The 23,273-nt window shown below is 38.8% G+C and overlaps 1 pseudogene; it reads left to right on the forward strand.

The window, feature by feature from the left end:
• The first annotated feature begins 505 nt into the window (after positions 1 to 505).
• Positions 506 to 22,999, forward strand: LOC122641829 (annotated as a pseudogene).
• Positions 23,000 to 23,273: the final 274 nt, after the last annotated feature.

A 23,273-nucleotide genomic window follows, 5' to 3' on the forward strand; every position in this document is an offset into this window, starting at 1 on the left:
AACCACGAGGAAGGTGAACGCCGGCGTGAGGATGCAGTTTACGGTGAGTCTGATCAGGTCATCGTCATCGTGAAGAGGAGTCCACCGTGGAGCACAGTTCGTCGTCTGGAGAGAACAGAGACGAAGAGAGAATGGAGGGAAAGGGAAACTTTCGATTTTGAGCCAAATGAAAGATAAATTAGGATTTTTAATTTAGACCGTCAGATCATTTAACACCACATGTCTTCATCGCAGGTGTGTACTTGAAATGTAATTGAGACGATAAAAATCCCTGCCTGGGTGCCTGGGTTCTCTGTCAACTCTTGTGGCAATTGACACTCTCGAGCCCACACGGATGGCCCGAACTTTGACCCGTGCCGGTCCGTCCGCTCATTGAGCCGACCAAGCTGAAAGTGGTAGGGAAGACAACCTGGGGCTGGAAGGAAGAACCAAAAGTTTTTATGGAACGACACTTTTTGATTTCCTCACGAGTCCCTCACTCCCTCCCAAAGTCCCATCTCCATTAACTTCTTCTTCAAGTCCACGCATGCCTCCATCAACCTGGAACCAGGGTTTCTGTTGTTCATGCATCCGTCGAGAAAACCAGTGAGACCTTAACAGCTCGAAACACTAGATAGATTATTGAGTCCCGTTTCATCCTTCACTCACCTCCACCCTCTTCGGAGCTAGGGGCTTTGTCATTCAGTTCGTTGTGAAAGCTGTCTAGCTTCAATGGTGGTTTCAGATGGGAATGCGGGTTCATTCTCTCAGAGCATCGTTCGTGTCGTTGTGGTCGGAGACCGCGGAACTGGAAAGTCGAGTTTGATTGTTACAGCTGCGGCCGAGGCGTTTCCTAGCAGTGTTCCGCCTGGATTGCCTCCTACGCGCCTGCCGACCGATTATTTTCCCGACCGTGTCCCGCTTGTGATCTATGATACTTCATCCAGGTTTCGAATTTTCTTTTTTCCATTTGCTGTTGAGTTGAATTCTAGTTTTGTTAATGGAATTCCCATTTTTTCCCTTTAAATTATTTTGACATGAAATTTGATTCCATCGTTTCTATTCCATTAGCCCGGAGAATCGAAATAAGCTTGCCGAAGAATTGAGTAAGGCTGATGCTGTGGTATTGACTTATGCATGCGACGATCATGCAACGCTTGATCGGCTGAGTACCTTTTGGCTGCCGGAACTTCGTAGACTAGAGGTTTTTAGCTTCCCCACCCCCTTCCCTTTTGGCTCTGTATTGATTAATAGAATTTATCGCCTTGTTCTATGTAAGTATTTTGATTAATCCTCCTCCTCTTTCCGCGGGCAATTGTACAGGTGAAGGTGCCGGTGATTGTGGTTGGTTGCAAGCTGGATTTACGAGCTGACCAACGATCGCTGAGCTTGGAACAGGTGATGTTACCTATCATGCAGCAGTTTAGAGAGATTGAAACTTGTATAGAATGTTCGGCTCTGAACTTAATACAGGTATGATTTAATTTTCTTACGATGTATTTGATATTTTCTCTTTTTCCCTCAGTTTCTTTTATACTTTAACAGCATTGATCCATTCTTTTATATTTTATTATTATTTTTTTAGGGAAGACTAGAGCTCAGGACTTTTAGCAATACCACTGATAGTATTTATACTTAGAATCGGTAATAAGAAGGAACAGGTGAAAAAGACAGTTTGTAACTTTATGTAGCTTTCATGCAAATATCGCCACTGAATTAATCAAAAGATGTGCATGCGTTTGCCATTTTTAGTTTGCAGTTTTACTGTTGCAATATGATTGTCTATCGCGGAATCAAGTACTGTAGCCTAGCTAATCTCACTTGGTCTTTCAGACTCAATTTCCCCACATCCTAATATCAGCATGACACGTCGCAGTCAGAAATTTAATATTAAGTTTATTCATCTGCAGGTCCCAGAGGTTTTCTATTATGCTCAAAAGGCAGTTCTTCATCCAACAGGCCCGCTATTTGATCAAGAAACACAGACTTTGAAGCCCCTATGTGTTAGGGCATTGAAGCGGATATTTATTCTATGCGACAGTGACAGGGATGGTGCTCTCTGTGATGCAGAATTAAATGATTTCCAGGTTTTCCTATAGTATATTACTCTTTTTTTGTAGGATTTTACCGTATACTTTGTACTTTTGTTCTGTATTTTAGCTGTTAAGCAATGCATTTCAACTATTTCTTGGTTTTTACTTTCTGGAATAATAATTTTTTGTATCATTTTTCTTTCCTGTTAACAGGTTAAATGTTTTAACGCTCCACTTCAGCAATCTGAAATAATTGGGGTTAAGAGGGTTGTACAGGAGAAACTGCCTGAAGGGGTCAACAGTTATGGTCTTACCTTGACTGGATTCCTTTTCCTTCATGCACTATTTATAGAAAAAGGTCGTCTTGAGACAACATGGACTGTGTTGAGAACATTCGGATACAATAATGATCTTAAACTCAGGGATGATCTACTTCCAGTTCCAATCAAACGGTGTCCTGATCAGGTATTTCACTTAGTGAGACTGTTCACTGGAAATGAAAAAAGAACTTGCTAAAAAGTTGTTTTGGCTCTATAATCTTGTAGATATTTTGGACTCCAGGCTGCTTTCATTTTGCTTTAAAATTTGAAAATGGTCCAGAATATGGGTTACTAGCGGCAGCATCGAATGATAATGTTTTTTCAATTTTATGTTTGCCTGAACAGGTATGAAGTAAATCAACTAATACTATCGTTGGAAAATTATTCTAATGTTCTTCTTAAAAAGGGCCCCATTCTGGCAAAAATATTATAATTAAACTTTTGTACTTGGAGTAGGATTCCTCACATTTGGGTTGCCAGATGAAGGCAAATAATTGAGATTGTATTGTTAATCTGAACATATGCTTATTCTTAATTGCAGCTTGTGAGAATGTAAAATGTTGTTCTTGAAGACCTTGACAGGGCATGTGGGACTAATTGCGCAGCATGGCACATGTAACATCCATGTTGTATGTGCATGGGATTGCTGATTGGATGTGGAAATAAGTCAGCAGCTATGCTATGAAAATAACTGCTCTTAATTTCAATCTGTGCTTAGGTTTATATTGGGCTAAGGAAAATGTATCAAATTGTGGGTGTTAATTTTAAAATCTACTGGCTATTCACATGTGAGTCAGAAAGATAAAAGATGTGATTTTTGAATTAAACTTTCATCAGGCATGTGATAATGGAGCCTCCTTGAATATTGTTGGTCCTTACCTGTGTGGCTGCATCTAGTGTACAAATAGGGTTTGATGCATAAAAATAATTCTACGGCATGTTGTAAAAAGAATGATATGCAAACAATTAACTGACACTTTAGTTGCAGTTACAGTCTGGGCCAGCAGGGAGGCTCCTAGGCAACTTCCTTTGGGGGAAATGATAGCAAATTTCGTGTGGTTGTTTCCTTGTGGAAAGGTTCTAAAGTTTGCACATGAAATCAAAAGGGTAAGATGAATTTCCACTCAATAATCCAGTAAGTCCCCCTACAATACTTTAGGGAGAAATAAAAGAAGACCCAAGTACCTTTTTAAGGCCTAGGTTACAAAATCAACCATCCATCTGCAATTAAAATTTAAAAATAAAATCCAATTATGCAGTTTAGAAAATGAAGAAGCCTTCAATGCCACATTACATCCAATAGCTCTATATCACTGGTTTTAAGGCACCCTAAGCCCTGGTAAGATAGAATTTTTTTTTCCATATGGGAAATCATGGTTGATTCCATATTTGTTGGTTATTGGAGCTTCTTATTTGATTGGCCTGTGCACTCAAAGGAATTATTTATTTTAAATCACATTCAAGGAGTTTAATGGGGTTACTAATAGATCATCTTTTGGGGTACCTTATGATTTCTATGATGGAAGCAAGGTACGAAAACTCGGAAATCGACCCCAACTTGACCCTGGGAAAAACCGAGATCTCAGTCGAGTTGGTGCATTTTTTTTTTTCCAACTTGAAACCTCAACTCGGTAGGTTTTAGACCTAGTTTGGGTCTGAAACTTGGTATTCAGCCTATTTTAGTCCATTTAAACACAATGGCATTATCAGATTTTGCAAAAACAAAGTCCAAACAAGAGTTTTACTTCGGACCCTAAGTTGGTAGGCGACGACGTACTAACGTACCCTACTCAAGGTTCAAAATCTCGGGAAATTTTGGCGATATTTCGCCAAATTTCGTATATCTCGAGCTGTCCGAGATACGATACCAATCCGAAATGGAAAAATACCATATTTCGACGATATCTCGTGAGATATCGACGAAATATCGTGGACTCTCGATATATCGCAAGATATTGAAAAGTCACTAAAAGTGTCACGTGCAATATTTCGAATATTTCGGAAATTTCGGTCATCTCTTTTCGGAAATTTCGGAAATCTCGGTAATTTCGGTAAATCTCGTTTCAAAAATTTCGAAAATCTCGGTATTTTTGACATTTTACACTCATAGAAAAATACCATATTTCGACGAAATTTCAATAATCTCGGAAATTTCGGTCAGACCGAAACACCGAAACGAAACGAGATTTAGTACCATGACCCTACTCTACACATAATTTAGTAATAGAAAGCAAGCAAAACATTCAATTAATAGTTAAACAACTTAAATAAGCATTATAAATGTTAAAGTGATACATCAAACTGTTTAACATTGTTACAACTATCATCACATAAACTGAGTTTGAATCAAGTATTCAGTTCCCAGTAGTGCCACATAGTCTTCCCATGACATAGCATTGCTGCACTGTTGCATATAGTGCTCCACACCAAGCATATAAGAGTTGTCATCAGCATGTGTCAAGTCCTCTATCCTAGGATATAGCTGTTGCCATGAGGCGTGAGATCCACTGCAAATGAATCTTGAAGATGTGTAGCCGAATCGTTCAAATGTGTAGCTGAATCAACTCTCCTGCAAATTACGACTTGAAATCCAGAGGTAAAATGAGTCACAGCCTTCAAATGGGGAAGAAAATAGCTTTTGGACAGAATTCGATCGAGAAATATCGAGTTTTGTCGAGTTAGATGACTTTTAAAGAAGTAGATGGGTCGAGATCTAGGTCGACCCAAGATCTCGACCAAGAAAATGTAATTTGAGAACTCGTATACCAACTCGACTCGACCTCCCAAAAAAGAGATCTCAGTCAAGATTTCACGAGTTCTCGAACTATGGGTGGAAGGACAGTTCATGTGATCATATGCTCTTTCATATACGCAAAGACACACACACATACATTCTGATATTGCTGTAGATGCTAATCTCTGTACATCCATTTACGTAAAATAGATGCACAGACTACTGGTACTTGTTCAAATGATATACTTGTATTAATTAATTCTTTCGTTTCCAGTTGAGGAAGAGAATTTCCCTTGCATCTACGACTTCATTTATTTTGTTTCACTTTATTCTTACTTTCTACCTTTACTATGATAGAAGGTTCAACTATCTGTATTCAGCATTGTTTTGAAATTGATGGGAAATAAGACTCTTAATTATGAAAGCTTGATTGTGGGTATTGAAGCTTCTGGTGTTAGTTCAAAATACTTATTCTAAACTACATCTTGTAGAGTGTGGAGCTGACAAATGAAGCTGTGGAGTTCCTGAGCAGAATCTTCAGCTTGTTTGACTATGATGGTGTATGGATTACTCACGGCCCCATTCTTTTACTATGATGCCCAAGTTTTGTTTCAGTTGCTATGATAATGTGGCAAGTTCATAATTAGTTTATATTGATGTTGGATTTGCTTTGGTTTATTTGCATGACGTTAATGCCTTAGCAATGTACTGTGACAAAAATTTCCTTGGTCTGATTTTATTCTTTTCAAATTGCTATGTATTTCAGTTTCATTTTTTGATTGCAGTGTTTTTCCTGAAATTAATATTGAATAAACAATCAACCATTTTATTTTCTTCTTTTGTTTCCCTCTTGAGTTTTCTACGTGCAATGTTTGTTTCTGGTTGAATTTAATGCATTGGAAGGAATGGAATTGCTTAAACTGGTAGCTGGACACAGATGAGGTGCAAATAGAAGCCAGAACTGATCCAAACTGGCTATTGTGACAACTCATGCGGTTTTGAGTGTTTTGGGGACTGAATGAATGGGAAACAGGATATTCTGCTTTCATTATGGTGATATATTTCTAAAGATTATATCCTTCACCTCGTTGAGAGGAACTAAGTTTATGTTCACATTCTAAAGATTTTTATGTACAGTACTTGGGATTTCTTATAATAATGGCTGTCATTGGAGATGACAATGTTGTTGATCTTTTATGCCTCACGAGCAAAAATTGTTTACGTGTGTTAAAATGTTACGATAAGCTATTTTCAATCTCTATGCTGGCCCCACAACTGGCTGCAACTCAATCTACTTACTAAGCTTTGTCTCAACTTCTTGTTGCAGTTGGTGGTGGTTTCCCTTATCCTCTCCTCTATTGAGGAGCTCCCTTCGTGAGAGACTAGGAGCCCTTCATTTCTTATAATTTTGTCCTTGTTTCATCTTTTGATATACATTATGTTAGAAAGTACAGCAACACATAAAGTTATACATGTTCCAAAAGTTAAAATTTGAAGGCTTATACCAAGTCTGTAGTCAACTAGTTGTTCCTTGATCAAACTCGTACAATAAGGTATGTCATCTACTAGATTATAATGTATGAATTAACCTATTGCCTAACCTTTGATTACAATACCCCATAATGTGAAACGATATTAGAAAAGAATGTAGGTTGCCAATAACTGCTTAGTAATAGTGCCTGGTGCAGCCCATATGAAAAAGACAATTGTGTGTAATCGTGGGAAACTTAACTTCGTGTCCCCATCATGAGAGCCTTCTCATGATGGTCCACTACTTTGGGGCGACATGTAGTGTGGATCTTGGGGGAACCACCATTGGATGGTTTGTACAAACTGGATTTGCCATGTTAAATTTGAGCCCAAATTGAATTGAACTTTTTATCTTGTATTCTAGGTGGTTGAACCAAAATTACCAAAGATGATTTTTCAACCATTTTTTGGAGCTTTACATCTTTTTGTGGGAAAATTGGGTTGCACTGAAACTTACCAAGCTGATAGACAATGACTTGGACAACTGTTCAAGGAAGTTTAGTCACCAACAAAATTGCTATGTGGCAGAAATTTGTGTGTGTGAATTCTTTGCATGGGTGCTGTCCTTAAAGAGGTTAACTCTTGACCAGTTTAGGAGTTAAGTTTTCTATTTGGCTAGAAGATTCAGTCTACGTTACAGGGCTGAAGAGTTGTTCACATTTTTGTGAGCTTTCCAACAAGTCTAAAGATCACTTAAATCTGATTTATATTAAAGGAGTTATGTTCCGATCAAACCTTATTTGGTGTGTATGAATGCTATTTAAAATCGCTCTGAACGTATATAAATTTTTAAACATCAAAACAAATGAATATTTTACCACTCTTTTGGTTTTTAGCAATGTTTTATCATATTAATATTTATGAAATTTTTAGATTTGAAAAAAACCCTCGGCATTTAAAAGTTGAAAATTGCACCTATCTTCGAAAATCCAGTTTTTTGTTCTTGAATTGAGGTGTTGACTTTTTATCTTTTTAGAATTTGATTTTTTAACTATTTTTATTGGATTCAAATAGAGGGTATTTTCTTATTTATGAAAAATATCTTAAGTAAATGAAAACATTTATTTGAATGATATTTGACATAAATAAGTGCCTGTCCTAGTTTCGAGCCAGGTTTTCTCAAGTTTTGATGGGGATAAGTGAATTTATATAGGTGTTCAGGTCGAAACTTGCGAAATTACTGAAATATGCCCGAAATGGTGTCGAAACCATGCGAAACCCATCAAATCCATGCAACATGTCATTTCAACCCTTGGTTTCTTGAGAAACCGTGATATCTTGGTCGAAACTGTCAATTTCGACCGAGTTCTTGAACCATGTTTCTTGGTCCTTTTTAACTGTGGTTGGTTACCCATCCAAATCCCCTTCTAAAATATCTATTTAGAAAGTGGATTGAGATTACTCTACCACTAAAGAAAAAGGTGGTATGGAACTTTAGCCTTATATAGTAACCTTGGACCATATGTAATGTAAGACTAGATTAGGGTTAACCTAGTCCCAATTACCCACAAATCAAAAATAGAAACAAGGGCAGAATTAGAAGGTTTAGTAAATCAAACCAAACCAGCCTGTAGAATGTCTCCAAAGTTTGGTCGAATGAAGAACAGGCTGAAGAGAAGCTTTGGTCCAAATTTCGGCAAATTCTGATGGTAGGAGACTGAGATATGGAGGTATTCCCAAATTAGAAGGTTTGGAAATATCTTGCAAATCAGCACTGCACTTGGACTCCAAGTAGGATCGAGTGTAGGGTTTATTGAGATGGAGATCTGCTGCAAGTTTGATGTGATTTCGATGGACAAGGTGGAGTTATGGTAGGGGAATGAAAATAGAAGATTGTGGAGATGGAGCAATCCAGCCAATAGAATAGGCCAGAATTGGGATCGAATGGAGGGGCAGGTGGTGTGATTCTGTGTTCCAAAACCCAGCAGGTTCTGGTGGTGGGATGCGGAGTTACTCAGGAGTTGCAGCAACTAAACAGTTTGCAGGAACAGCAGCAGCAACAACCTTGGAGTGTTGAAGTTAATGCAGCCTTCGATTGGTTCTTCTTCAATACTTGTAACAAACTTAGAGATCAAAGCACACAAGGGGATCGATGGAAAGGAAGAGAAGACAGAGAAGAGAAGAAAATAGAAAGTGGGGATAGGTGGATTAGGCTCTCTCTGCCAGGCTCCTTCAGTCCTTCAAGTCACAACCAATTGGACATGAGAATATTCATTGCATCCAAGCAAATTTCATTCATCAACTAAAATCGTTGGTGGGGGGCCTCTAAGGTCATTACATATTTATGGGTAGCTATGCTTACCTTACAAGTAAGAAAATTAGAAACTTGCAAGAAAAGGAAACAAACTAAAAACATAAACTTAAGGAAAATAGAAACTTCTAAATAAAAGCTAAGCCTACTTTCAAAATCTGGAATTAGAAACTAAACAGCTAAGGTTGCTTAATAGACAACCACAAAATATCTAAGAGAATAATTCTAAAAATAAAAACTAAACAAAACTCCTAATTCCCCCCACACAAACAAAATTGAGTCTTCTAATAAAGTCTTCACATGATCTGGTCTTGGACCCAACAAGATCTTCTAGTAGCATTCACACCAAGGCAAATTAAGGGGTTGTGACACTGTTCACGTGAACAGTGTTTTGGCCTCTTCTTCATGTTTTGATCTGCATCAATATGGAAGGAGAGAAGTAGGAGAGTATTTGATGGGAAGTAAAGAGTAAAGGTCAGGTTGTGCCTGGAGGCCAGACAGAATATTGTTAAATTGGCATGTTCAACTGAGGAATTCACTGACATTACACCTCAGGTTTTGGAAGTGATTGGAGAGCCATTTCGGAGATTTGAGTCTGCTGCCTGTCCAAGGGGTGTTTAGTTTGAACCTAGGGTACATACAACCTAACCCCCCACTATTCTTATTCTTCTTCGTCCATCTTCTCCTCCTTTAAACAATTTGGTATTCTTTTGGTTTTCTGCAATTCATATTCTGATCTGGAATTCATATGCAAGTGTTTTTTAGACATGAGTTGCAGTTGAGAAAATCTGGCCATCAGATCACCCTCAACTTTTGAGGAGTTGTTGTTCATCCTCAAGGATACCTTGGACCATAGTTTGATTTTTATCAGACTTGCTGATTTGAAGATAATTAAATCTCCCAATTCTGCCCCTGTTTTCCAGATTTAATACCATATATTTATTTGCTAATCGAACTACTGTTTCTGTTGATTTATTATTGCTGATATTTATGTCACATGATTAGAATCGAGTGGATCTCCACATGGTCTTTATTGACCTGGAAAAAACCTATGACCGAGTCCCTAGGGATTTAATCTGGCATGTTCTAATGAAGTGGGGGTGTCGAGTAAATATGTGGATGTAACTAAAGATATGTATGAGGGCATGGTGACTAGTGTGAGATCTGTGGAAGGTCAGGGCAAGGAATTCCCAATTACGATCGGGTTACATCAGGAATCAGCCTTAAGCCCTTATCTATTTGCATTATTATGGACGACCTAACCAAGAGCATTCAAGACGAGGTCCCATGCTGTATGCTCTTCGTCGATGATATCGTTTTGGTGGATGAGACAAAAGCAAAGATTAACGCTAAGTTAGAGCTATAGAGATCAACCTCGGAAACAAGAGGCTTTAAGATTAGTAGAACGAAGACGGAGTATATGATTTGTAATTTTAGTCATACTGGATACTGACATGGTGTAAATTGGGGAAAGGGAGATACCGCAATGTGACTATTTTAGATATCTAGGGTCAATCATAAATAAATAAAGTGACATAGAGGATGATATTTCATAGAAAATTAAAGTAGGATGGATGAAGTGGAGAGGTGCGTCCGAAGTGCTGTGTAACCAACTTATTCCTTTAAAGCTTAAAGGAAAGTTCTATTGGATTGTTGTATGACCAGCTATGATGTATGGGGCAGAATGTTGGACATTTAAGAAGTGTCATATTGAGAAGCTATGTGTGGCAAAGATGAGGATGTTAAAATGGATGTGCGGAAAAACTAGGAAGGATAAAGTAAGGAATGAGCTTATTAAAGCTGATTTGGGAGTTTCCCCGATCAATGACAAGATCCGAGAGTCGTTTGAGGTGGTATGGTTATGTTCAACGAAGGCCTAAGGACGCCCCAGTAAGGAAGAGTGATATGATTCCGATTGAAGGAGCTAAAAGAGCTAGGGGAAGGCCTAAAATGACCATAGGAGAAGTTGTGAGGAAGGACATGCATAGTCTAGGTCTTGTACCAAGTATGACCTCGGAGAGAGCCTATTGGAGGGCAATGATCCATGTAGACCCCATTTAGCCGAGATTCTCCTGACTTGCTGGGCTGTGCCTCTTTCTTCTTACTTTCATCTTTCATTTGTCATTTTCCATTTTGCATTTCTCATCTCTTTTCCCTCCCCTTTTTTGTTTAGACCCCAATTTTCCGTACTCTGTTTTGTTTGGATCCATGTAGCCAACCCCATTAAGTTGGGATAAGGCTGAGTTTGTTGTTGTGATTAGAATCGAGTGGCCCATCATATTTCTGTTTTCTGAATTTTATTCTGAGTTGTGATTTTACGGTTATACCACTCTTCTATTATCACTAGGATTGCTTCATAACTCCAGATCCAGCTCTTGGATCAATCTGATATTTTCAGCAAGTGTTGTATACCCTGAACACAGAACTCGATCTGAGTTTTGCTCTAATCTGACCATCTGATTTTGTCTTGTGACAGTTTTCCCTAATCTGGTTTTCTATTCTCTGAAAAAGTATTCTGTTTAGTGGGCGAGCCTTGGGGCAACGGTTAAGTTGTCCTATTGCTACCTGCTGGTTGCGGGTTCGAAACTTGGAAACAGCCTCTCCTGCGAAGCAGGGGCTAAGGCTGCATACATTTGCCCCTCCTAGACCTTACAGTAGTGGGAGCCTTGTGTACTGGGAGTCTGGGATGCTCTTTGAGTCTTTAATTACAGTACTACATTACACATGGAATATTATATTTCTATTACTTAGTGAAATGTTGATCATACAATGTAATAAGTCAAAACATAAATCTTCTCTCTTTCTCTGTTTTATTTTTTGAACCATGAATTGCCCACTTTATTGCCCAAATTTGACATGCCAATGGATTACATATTTGAAATACTGACCATATTCAGATGAAGAAACATCACGATGAACCCACAATTATTATGCCCTTTGATTTAGTTATATTGATCATTCAATTGCTTTCCTGTTTTAGATTATGCATAAGGTACTCTTATATGTTAGCTAATCCTCTATATTTTAAAACTCTGACCCTAAGTATTTTGTGCCTGCCAGGATGGGGCCCTATGACCTGTTGAGCTTGATGATCTTTTTTCTACTGCACCGGAAAGGTGGGGGTTTTTTTTTTTTGGTTGAATCAATGATTATTAGCATCAGCAAAACACCAAAATTTCTCTTAGTTTATGTTGGAGCAGTTTTTCCTTTCCCCTTGTCACTGATAAACTTATTGAAACTACTGTCAGGTACTTGTACTCATGCCATTGAATAATCAATATGGGAATTGTTGAATACTATGATTTTATTGGCTTGCAATCGGATATTGTGTTTCTAGAGTTCTAGTTAGACCTGCTCACCTTCTTTTAGAAAGGGTTTGAAGCTTAAGTTTCCAGCCTTGCCTTGAGGCAAGGGTTTGGAGGAATGCCTTGCTTAGCCTCGGTTCATGCCTCAAAACTGTGGTGCTCATATGGTGCCTGCTCAGTGCCCATGCATCTGTTTGTGGATTCTACTTTCTAGGGTGGCTTCCTTCTTAGCAGATTGTTCTGAGGCATTTTTGGGCCCGTAGAGCTGTATCTTCTACCTTAATGAAACTTACTAAAGTAAATTGTGAAGGCAGCGGAGTGGATTCTGACTTTTCAACGCTGATCATTCCCCCACCCTCCTCGTGTAATGTTTTTGATTTGATGATACTTTTCTAATTTTTGGTTGTTCACTACTAATCTGAATCATTATCTCAGTATTACACTATTACATTCCATGTAAACATTCTGCTGATGGTGCTGTCTTTGTAATCTTTCACTGTGTCACTGATACTTTTTTTACCTGTGCTGTCTTATGTATTTATTTACCGTTTCTGAATGACAGTCCTTGGGGAGAAGCTCCTTATAAAGAGGCTGCGGAGAAGACTGCATTGGGCGGTTTATCACTTAATGGATTCCTGTCATTGGTGTGTACGTCCACTATTGCTTTTCCTTGTATTTATGAAGTAGCCTTGTACCTCAAGTCTTTCTTATGTGTTTCAGTTTAAATTTGTCTCCTCGCCATGTTTGTGCCCATTGATTTAGGTTTTCTAACTGTAAATAACAGAGAAATAGGGGAAGGGAAAGAAAGAAAGTAAGAAAAGTGAAGAGAAGAGGAGAGGAAAATGGGAAAGCTGGACTCTCAATAATGAGAGAGAGGCCAGATATTATCATTAATATATAGAGACCTTTGCAGGGGTAAAACAGGAAACGAAAAGAGAGGAGACAAGCCCAGCGCCATATGGCTGACGCTGTTCTCGAGAATGGGACATATCCATTTTACCCTCCACAAGATACTTCTAACACTCCCCCTCAAGCTGGAACATATATCAATCATGCCCAGCTTGTTACAATTATAGTTAACCCTCCCACTTACTAGAGACTTAGTAAGCATATCAGCAAGTTGTTCTCCCGTCTTGACATACTTTGTAGAGATTACGCCCTGTTGGAGTTTTTCTCTTGCAAAGTGACAATCCACCTCAATATGTTTAGTTCTCTCATGGAATATGGGGTTTGAGGCAATATGTATTGCTGCCTGGTTGTCACACCACAATTGCATTGGTGTAGAGCTCTCAAACCCAAGCTCGGTCAACATCTTCAACCAAACCAGCTCATAAGTAGCATGGGCCATGACTCAGTTCTTGGATTCTGCACTTGATCTAGCCACTACACTTTGTTTTTTTTTTTTTGTTTTTTTTTACACTCTGTATCTTACTCTTCCATGAAACAAGTTTCCCTCGAACAAGTATACAATAGCCTGTAGTTGACCTCCAATCCATCGGTGATCCAGCCCAATCTGCATCAGCAAATCCCTCAACTCGTGTATGGCCATGATCAGTGTATACTAATCCTCGTCCAGGAGCCTTCTTGAGATACCTCAAAATCCGAATGACAACATCTCAATGAGGTGTCCTAGGAGATGACATGAATTGACTTACAACACTCATCGGAAATGAAATATTAGGTTGAGTGAATGTCAAGTAATTAAGCTTTCCAACCAACCTTCTGTATCTTTCTGGATCATCAAGGGCATCTCCCTCATCTGCAACAAGCTTGATATTGGGATCCATTGGGCTATCAAGAGGTTTGCACCCTAGCATCCCAGTCTCCATAAGCAAGTCAAGAGTATACTTTCGTTGTGAGAGAGATATGCCCTTCCTAGATTGAGCCACTTCGACCCTTAAGAAATAATTCAACTTTCCCAAATCTTTAATTTGAAATCTTTGTTGAAGATGAGTTTCAAACTATCGAATCCTGTAGAGCCATCACCAATAATCACAATGTCATCAACATATACAATCAGAAATATTTTTCCAGCACTGGTTCGACGATAAAAGAGAGAGTCACTATTGCATCGTGCCAAACCAAACTCAAGAACTACTTCTGTAAATCGGCCAAACCAGGCCCGTGGGGACTGTTTCAGCCCATACAAAGATTTCTTCAATCTGCAAACTAACCCACACTCCCCTTGAGCAACAAACCCTGGAGGTTGCTCCATATATACCTCCTCATGAAGATCGCCATGGAGGAAAGCATTTTTTACATCAAGCTGATGCAAGCGCCACCGATGAGAGGTGGCAAGAGAGACCAAAACATGAACAGAAGAGAGCTTGGCAACTGGAGAAAAGGTATCCAAATAATCGACAGCATACACCTGTGCATAGCCCTTGGCCACTAACCGAGCTTTCAGGCGAGCAAGAGACCATCAGCATTAACCTTGACCACATAGACCCACCGACAGCCAATGGCAGACTTCCTAGGGGGCAGGGGAACAAGGTCCCAAGTGTGGTTATGTGCCAAAGCCTGTAACTCTTCTTCCATAGCTGTCCTCCAGAAGATAGAGCCCCCCTGAGACCCTGCCTCTACCAATCGTCCTCTTCGTCCGCAAATCCTGAAAGACACAAGAATCAGGAAAAAATGTTATGGAACAGTTGTAGGCATTGGTAAGTTAGCTAACAAACATGCGATTAAAAGGAAATTTAGGTAAATACAAGACAGAAGATAGGGACAAGGAAGAAGTGGGCCGAAAAATACCAATGCCTCTGACTGTAGCACATGAACCATCAGCTAAGGTGACACTCGAATGAGAAGATTGTAAAGAGGAAAAGATACCTGAGGTGCCATACATATGGTCTGAGGCCCCTGAATCAATAATCCAGGGCCTAGAAGTGGAGAGACACGCAGTGGCATTACCTTTCTGGATAAAAGTAGCAGTGGAAGAAATGTGCTGAGCAGCCTTGCCCTGGCTGTAGCGAGCATATTCCTCCTCTGTCATAGTCAAATTCCACGTCGGTCCTCAATAGGTACAAGTGGGGCTGCAGGATCAACATTGGCAGTGTTAGCTACCTTGGACTGTGGAGGTTTGCCACGTAGCTTCCAACAATAATGCTGAATTTGACCAGATTTTCCACAATGGTGGCAATTCCTTGAAGGACCAGATCTCTCAGATAAGTCAGGAGTACTAGGAGAAGATGCAGCTGGGGGGGGGGACTTGGTAGGCTGACGACCCCCACTGTGGGCACTACTCACAAGAGCAGTACTATCACCAGAAGAGACTCGAGTAGTGTCACGAGACACAAGAAGAACTCAAGAAAAAGTGTCTACAAGAGAAGGAACTGTAACACCTCCAAGAATCTGAGACCGTACGGAGTCAAAGTTAGGGCCTAAACTGCCCAAGAAGCTCATAACTGCTAGTTGCTCACGCTGTAGTTGCATTTGGGTAACATCAGAGGTAATGGGCAGCAGAGCATTCAACTCCTCATACATCCTCTTGAAATCAGCAAAGTGTTGGGTCAAGGGTCGACCCTTCCTATCAACCCGATACAACTCTTGGGAGAGTTCATAAATCCTGGAGAGGTTGTTGTGTCCAGAGTATAAAACAGCCCGATAATCCCATAGATCCTTAACAGTGTTAATATGGGTCACAAGGTCTACAGTATTACTATCCATGGAGTTTAACATCTGACCCAAGATACGAGCATCGGCAACCTCCCAAGCATCATCAGTCATGGTAGCAGGTTTCTTGCCAGTCAAGTGATGTTTCTCACCTCTTCCTGTGGCTGTGAGAACCAAGGTCACAATCTTGTGCCATTGCTGAAAATTCTGACTCCCTTCTAGATTCTTAGAGGTCAGAAAATTTGGGGATGATGATACAACCTCGGGCACAACCTTGGTATCCTTCGATGTCTCTCCCATAATGACCACCAAAGAGGAATACCAACCAAGAATAATAGCACTCAACCAACAAAGATCCAAGTATAGCAGGCCCTTGGACAGCAAATAAGAGCAGCCCAGTAGCAATCGGCTTCAAACAGTGGCAACCAAACAGCAAACCAATATCTCCATAATAGGCTTCAAACAGTAGCTAAACAATAACTCAGTAATCCATACATAAAAGCCCCCACACAGCAATAGAGTACCTCAGCAACTCACTAAAAACAGTCCGATATCATAACAGTAACTCAACAAGAAAAGAACAACCAACAAACAGTCCAAATAATCGATTCATCCTTGCCAAATATGGATTAAGCTATGGAAAAATACCACAAACAGTCCAGAAATGCTTTTCATTTAACTTAAAAGCATTGCAAAGAACACCAAACCTGATTCAGAAATGAATCGAAGCTTCTAAACCATTGCCGCAATCCTTCAAACACCTTCAAGACTTCAGAAATGGGGTAGACTACCCCTACAGTAGAGCAAACTCCTAAAGTGTCTTCAAACCCTTATGGAATCAAGCCCACCTTCTTCTTTTGGTTACAGAGATAAGAAAGGGACTGAGAAAGGCAGTGGAAGCAGGCCCTTATGGATCAGAAATGCTCTGATACCATGTAAATAACAGAGAAATAGGGGAAGGGAAAGAAAGAAAGAAAGAGAAGAGAAGAGAAGAGGAGAGGAAAATGGGAAAGCTGGACTCTCAATAATGTGAGAGAGGCCAGATATTATCATTAATATATAGAGACCTTTACAGGGGTAAAACAGGAAACAAAAAGAGAGAAGACAAGCCCAGTGCCATATGGCTAACGCTGTTCTCGAGAATGGGACATACCCATTTTACCCTCCACAAGATACTTCTAACACTAACATTTCTAGCTTGTTTTTTAAATTTTGATTTAAGAGCTTCACATTTGGCATTTGTTGTTTGACTTGTTTCAATCCCATGGGTTGCAAAGTATTTGGATTTTAAACTGCTGCTATCCTTTTGTTTCAGTGCCATTTTTTCCTGATATAAGCATCGACTTTCATTTACCATTTGTTTGAACCACCTTAATTTTCCCATTCAAGCTATTTATGTAAAAATTTTCTGAAAAAATGCTGGTCATAGTCAGTAGTCATGACACTGCTTGGCGCTTGTATTCTATGCATTTCAATTTATATCTATCTTATTGAAATGTTTATGCACCTTTTCAGGTGTTCTAACACTTTTATCCTGGTGACACTGTTGCTAAGTTCTATAATTTTTTTTTAAAAATTTCAAATGTTATCTCCTGCTTTCTCTTCCTCCTCATCTATCTCCTCATGTGACTTTGACCTACATACAATTATCATTTGTTGAACCTTCTTAACTTGTATTTTTTTGCTGTTGAATGTATGTCATATCTGGAAATGTTGGCTGCAGTGGGCCCTCATGACACTGCTGGACCCAGCTCGTAGTCTGTCAAATTTAATATACATTGGTTATGCTGGCGATCCTGCATCAGCAATCCATGTAACTAGAAAAAGACGGATAGATCGCAAGAAGCAACAATCAGAAAGAAATGTGTACCAATGCTTTGTCTTTGGATCTAAAAATGGTGGAAAGTCTGCACTTTTGAATTCATTTATTGGAAGGTACATACTCTTAACTAATTGATCTGATTTATGTTGGTCTTTGGCATCAACTAAAAAATGCCCTTGATATTACCTGTTTATTTCAAATACTTGTTTTTCCTTAACAATCCACTTCAAGCAATCTTCCCTGCTTCAGTTAAGAGTAATGACATTTGTTGTTGGTTATTCCAAATGCAGGCCCTTCCCTGAAATTTATACTTCAACGACTAATGAGCGCTTTGCAGTTAATGTTGTTGATCCACTAGGGGTAAGTACTATATAAGAATCACTATCACAGCATGCACCTCTTAGAACTTGGCAGAAGGCCTCTCTTTCTTTTATATTCATGATTGTTTTGTTTTCTGTATTTAAAGCAATATGTTCATTCGTTCCTTTGGATTTTCTGTAGCTGATTTTACTTAATTGGTAAAACTTGCTTTTGAAGGGATCTAAGAAGACACTTGTTTTGCGAGAGATACCAGAAGGGGGAGTTAAAAATCTGCTGTCTAATAAAGAGTCTTTGGCAGCCTGTGACATAGCAGTGTTTGTTCATGACAGGTGATTATAATGCTGTTATGTTTATTAGGTATAGTTACTTCTGGCTTGATGTGCAGAAGATTGTTTCAATATTTTTTATACTTGTCCACACCCCTCGGGTTTTTTTTTTTTGGGGGGGGGGGGGGTATGGTGCAGGACAGTTTTGGGAATTCTAATATAAGTCTAAGGATGAAATGAACTTGGGTTTGAAAAGGTCTAAGACACAAAACTCACAGCATACATGCAGAAAATCAGATTTAACAGTGACCATAAATGATGAATTTTCCAAATTACAAGTGCAGAAAATTCATTTTAGGATTCATGGATTTAGAAAAAGATACATGATAGGTAGTACCTTCCTTTATTGTCCCGCGAGTTGGAATGCTGTGATCAAGTGCTTAGTCACTACCAAACTCCAAGAATGTATCCTCAGTGCCTCCTTGCTGTTAATTGATGAATCTTCACTGTGTTGAGGTTATAATTTAAGGCAAAAGTGGGAAAATTGGGACTGGTGGAAAAGGAATAGGGGAGAGGAAGAGAGTGGTATCCTAAGAGAGAAGAGTTAATGAAGGTAAAGGGGTTTTGGCTTCACACCGACTTGGATTCACTCCAAGGTTTGCAGGGAATCACTCATGTTGCAGAGAATGGAGAAAATCTCACAAGTTCCGTCATCATTCATTGTCTTTCATGTCTTTTGTTGTTTTTTGGTAATAGTCTTTCATGTCAAAATACAGTCTTTTAAAACTCAAAATAAACAAAAGAAGGAAATAACTCCCTAATAACTACTTTTCCAGCAATAACTCCCTTACAACATTAGTATATAACAATTCTGGCCCCAAATAAAAATACAACAAAATAATAAAAAAAAAACTAGACATAATGTAGGTCATCTAGCCATAATGAAGTGACAGGTGGCTGCATAAATCCTCAAGTGATGTCCTCATCACACGACCAGTAGCTGCACCATGTTGGTAACATTAACCCAAAATTCTTTCATTCATCAAACTGACAATAAAACGATGATTACAAGTGTATTTAAGGATAAAATAAGAGACTCCTAACCATTACTAAAACAAAATGGGACTCTTACTTGGACTCTAAACTGAATTAAAACTTGGACACAAACTCTTTCAATACTTGGTGATGTAGATCAAAACATGAAGAAGAGGCCAAAACACTGTTCACGTTACTGTTCACTTGAACACTGTCGCAACCCCTAATTTGGTTTGGTGAGAATATTATTAGAAGATTCTGTGGGGCCCAAGATCAGATTGCATGGTGCTTTATGCGTGGGGAATGGGGATTTAGAAGTTCAGTTTAGTTTCTAATTTCAGATTTAGAAAGTAGGCTTAAGTTCTATTTTTAATTCGACTTAGTTTCTATTTTGAACCTTGCAACTTAGAGTTTCTATTTTAGTTTCATTACTTGTAACCCAAGTCTCAGCCTTATAAGGGACTTTCTAATTTTTAGTTTCTATTTTGGAGTTCAATCTTTGGGCCTTTACATATTGCAACTTGCCCATAGAAGTACCCCATTATCTTATGAATTAATGAAGTTGCTTAGATTGCTTTGTGCAAGTTTTGATTATCCTTCTTGGGGCAGGGGCACCCCAGCAAAGGCATAGAATTTGAGATTCTGGGGTTAAGCTTCTTGTGTTCCCAAACAAGATCCAAGGGTTTTACTTCTCTAACTTGAGGCAGGCTTCTAAAGTCCCATCAGAATCTGAGAAGCAGTAACTTGTTGGTCATATTGGGATCTTCTGTTGGTGCAAATTCTGTTTGCTGTTCCTTTCTTTTCACTTGGGTTTAGTTCGTCAATTTTTATCGAATGCTTGTTTATTTTCACATTCTGTTGGTTTATATGTGCTAGTTACATAGTTGTCATGGCGTCGCCATGGCGTCCTAGCGCTGGAGGTCTGTGCATATTGACCTATGCCATGGCGTCCTGTCTCTCTTTCTCTCTTCGATTTCTTCTTGCATATTGACCTATGCCATGGCGTCCTGTCTCTCTTTCTCTCTTCGATTTCTTCTTCCTGCCTCTCTTTCCCTCTTCGATTTCTTCTTCTTTAATTTTTTGTTTCTTCCCCAACCTTAGACCCACTCCCTGCTTCCCTAAAACTCCTATTTTAGCCTTGGTTTAGTAACCTGCAACTAAGACATCCGCCAGATCTGATTTCAGACCTCACCATTCGGTTGCTAGTAGAATTTTGGGGCTATTTCTCGTTGGGATCGGCAGACCTTGGTGCTGCGATTTTGTTCCAGAAATTGCAGGGAGAATCGTCTTCATAAGAAGGAATTTCCTCTGCTGGAACTACTCCAGTTCACCTCCTCTCTGCCTCTCTTTCTATCGTGTTATTGCAAGGTTGAAGAAGACATCAAGTCTTTAAAATTGCAAGTAAGGACAACTTATATTATTTATATAAAACCCCTTATATTCTCTATTGCTAATCTGTTTAACCCATTCAGTTTTCTCTTTAACTCCATTAAATTACAGTTCTGCCACTCCTTTACAACTTCAGATTAATTACAATTCTGCCATTGCTCTTATAAATCTTGATTTATCTACTAGTTTGCCATTCAACTTTGGATTTAATTACAATTCTGCCATTGCTCTTATAAATCTTGATTTATCTACTAGTTTGACATTCAACTTTGGATTTAATTACAATTCTGCCATGGTCGACATGATCGCCATGGCAATGCCATGGCGGGTGATGTGTCGATATATCGATCAAACACCTCTCCACCGACATGGATCGCCATGACGCCGTGACAACTATGGCTAGTTATGGTTTATTTTCTTCAGAAGTTCATTGGTCTAGATTTAAAATGTGCTTTCTTGTTTATATATATATATATATATATATATTGGGATTTATATACTTTCTGTAGTCCAAAATTATTTGTTTCTATGCTTCTACTTCTACCTTGGCAGACCAGTTATGTTTTTCATCATGCCTTCTAGTTATTCCCATGTGTGCTAAAATAATCATTACTATTTCAGTTCTGATGAAAGTTCATGGAAGAGGACAACAGAATTGATTGAGGAGGTTGCTAGTCATGGAGAAGCTAGTGGCATTGAGGTGCCTTGCCTCATTGTCGCTGCCAAGGATGATCTTGATTCTTATCCGAAGGCCATACAAGATTCTACAAGGGTAACTCTTTTGCCTGCATTTATGATTTGAAAGATTGTTATAGGATTTCCTTAATTCATTGACTCCTGATATGAACACTAGAATGTTTCTGAGGTTCTGTCAAACTGCCAACCAAGGGAGATTCACCACTTTCCGACTTACATGTATTTACACAAGTATCCCCGAGATTCTAGTCAAAATTTTGGCAGTTAAACAGTGCTTGCTCTTGTCCATTCAAACACCTTTGACTTTCCATAACTGTTTTTCCTGACAGTAAAGTACTAAATGGTTCTCTTACATGTCTGATGTCATGTCCTGGTTCTCAGGAGGTAACAGTTTAGCAGATAGCAGTGGTAGTACAGATTACTTTAGCTAATATGTCTAACCTTTAATTTTCTTTTGTCTATGTTTTTCCTTTGTGATAGTATACCTTTCCCTTAATACAGTTACATATTGTGTTTAAATCGTATGTGTAACATACTTAACAATAATTTTTTTTATACTAAATGTGTTGCTGTAGGTTAGTCAGGATATGGGAATTGAAGCTCCTATTCCAGTGAGCATGAAACTAGGAGATTATAATAGTATATTCCAAAGGATAATCACCGCGGCAGAACACCCTCATTTGAGCATTCCTGAAACAGAAGCGGGAAGAAACCGCAAGCATTACCATCAACTTGTTAATCGTTCTCTTATGTTTGCTTCAGGTACGTTTGTTGGCTTTTGATATTTCAGGGGAAATCCTATTGGTTCATTGGGTTCTTGAAGCTTGAAAAATCTATTAAATTAGATATGAAGTAAACTTTGACAGGTGTAGTTTTTGAAAATAATTGTCATCTTTTTCTCATGATATTTAATTTATGAAAGCTTTGTTAAGTTTGACAAGTTTTTCTAATCGAAAGGAATTATTCATCTATACCAAAGGAATAAACATCTTCAAAAACTGCTGTTAACAAATGTCACTTTATTGCTATTCTGTACCCAAATCAGATCGCTTTTAGGATGCTTGAATCCTTTTTGTTCCTTTAGTCCCATGTTGCAGATATTGTTATAATTCTCACCTGGTACAAAAAATTTCTCCTTGCTTAATTGTATATATTGTGGGTACGAATGTACGATTGATCCGGAATTGTATCTACCATTATGCTGTCGTATGTTTATTTTTACTCCTCTGCTGTTGTTTGAGAAAATTCAAATGTAAAATTATCGTTAAAAAGATAAAAATTGGAATATCTTGATGGATAGAAATTGTTGTTAGGAGTTGCGTACTGTCAGTTTGCATTTCATTTTTATGAAAATGACCTGCCTGGTCAAATGTCATACTACCAATGTGTTTATTGTTATGCCAGTGAGTCTCTTCCCGATCTTGGCAGTAAGTGATTTCTTTCCTTGGTTTCTATGTTTACATAATTTTTGTTTCACCGTACACAGTTGGGGCAGCAGTTGCTCTTGTTGGATTGGCTGCATACCGTGTTTATGCTTCAAGGAATAATACCTCCAGTTAAAAAGGATGGTGGTTACTCTCGTCAAACAGCTTCTGGGGTAGTTCCATGTCAACCAGTATTATCATCTAGCTAGCATCTGGTTTTAGATCACTTCTCCATCAAGTTTGAAGTTCTTGAAATGACAATTATGTACAGTGCCAATGCAATTTTTTGTTTTTTTCGTTGCAGGCCTCTTCTGTGACTATCAGCAATTTTAATTTTAGAATTTTCTTTTCCCTGTCGCTTACTTAATTCTCTCTTGAGTACTTGTTCTTCCTCCTTGCAGGGTTTTATAAATTTCCCCGACTCTAATCCTGTAAAGTAGGTCACAGTAGAAGTTTTTTTTTGTAGAGAGCCTATGCGATACCCTTGTTTGTATGATATCTTGTCACAATGCTCAGTCGGGCGGTTGTCTTACATGTTCTAAATTTGATTCAGGAG

Source organism: Telopea speciosissima, chromosome 1 (genome assembly GCF_018873765.1).
Source record: "Telopea speciosissima isolate NSW1024214 ecotype Mountain lineage chromosome 1, Tspe_v1, whole genome shotgun sequence".
NCBI lineage: Eukaryota > Viridiplantae > Streptophyta > Magnoliopsida > Proteales > Proteaceae > Telopea > Telopea speciosissima.